Here is a 1,297-nt window from a genome sequence, read left to right on the forward strand (position 1 = left end):
GGGTATTATTATTTATTATCCGGGTGGGTAATTGTCCTGGTGGGTAATTGTCCGGGGGGTAATTGTCCTGGTGGGTAATTGTCCTGGTGGGTAATTGTCCTGGTGGGTAATTGTCCGGGGGGTAATTGTCCTGGTGGGTAATTGTCCTGGTGAGTAATTGTCCTGGTGGGTAATTGTCCGGGGGGTAATTGTCCTGGTGGGTAATTGTCCTGGTGAGTAATTGTCCTGGTGGGTAATTGTCCGGGTGGGTAATCGTCCGGGTGGGTAATTGTCCTGGTGGGTAATTGTCCGGGGGGTAATTGTCCTGGTGGGTAATTGTCCTGGTGGGTAATTGTCCTGGTGGGTAATTGTCCGGGTGGGTAATCGTCCGGGTGGGTAATTGTCCTGGTGGGTAATTGTCCGGGGGGTAATTGTCCGGTGGGTAATTGTCCAGGGGGTAGTTGTCCTAGAATCGTTGTGCCTAGCACGAAAAGCGAAAACATTGCAAATTCAATTCGGTTTAGTCGCACATCATCACACAACACAAGTTTAGGAGTGCATCGTTCTTAATTTTATTTGTGACATATTTTGTTTGCTATGTTTTATATATTTCTATATGTACTATATATATATATATATAATTGGCTTTTGCAAAATTGGATTATATCCGTATCATCATTTAGTTCACAAACACCTATCTTGTAAAATATATTCCATTACCAAACAATATGTTGTTTTATATTTCACGCTATGGTTTGCGATTTCTTATATTTGTATCGTTGGGCGTAATAGCAATGCTGACAATTTGTAACAATATCTTGTTTTTGCATCGTCCAATGGATCCGTTTTTATGTTTACAAGCACATCATTATCGCATGTTTTCACAGACGTTATATCCCTACGCAATAAGACACATTTAGATTGGAAGCTATATGTTACATGTACTGAAAATGCAACACCTAACCGTTACTGTAATCACATCGGCGATCAGGCAATTGCTCGGGTAGCAAGTATAAAACTCGCGTATAGTATTTCTTAATTATCGCTGTCCGCTATTCTGCATATACCGGGTACACGAACACGGTGACCTCGTCGACTGGCTGATCTGCTGGTTAATAGCAATCCGATATCATCGTACAGCTTGTCAGATCAACTATACGATCAATGCTGTAAACGTATTTCCATATCACTGCCGCGATGCCGCCACCGGCCTGGCTATACACGCATAAATAATGTATTGTAGCCGCTAGCTCTGTGCGCGTCTATATGTGCTACGAAAAAGCACTTTTCGCATCATCAGGAACAGCCCGATGATGAC

Source organism: Priapulus caudatus, unplaced genomic scaffold (genome assembly GCF_000485595.1).
Source record: "Priapulus caudatus unplaced genomic scaffold, Priapulus_caudatus-5.0.1 Scaffold119, whole genome shotgun sequence".
In the NCBI taxonomy this organism is placed as follows: Eukaryota; Metazoa; Priapulida; class Priapulimorpha; order Priapulimorphida; family Priapulidae; genus Priapulus; species Priapulus caudatus.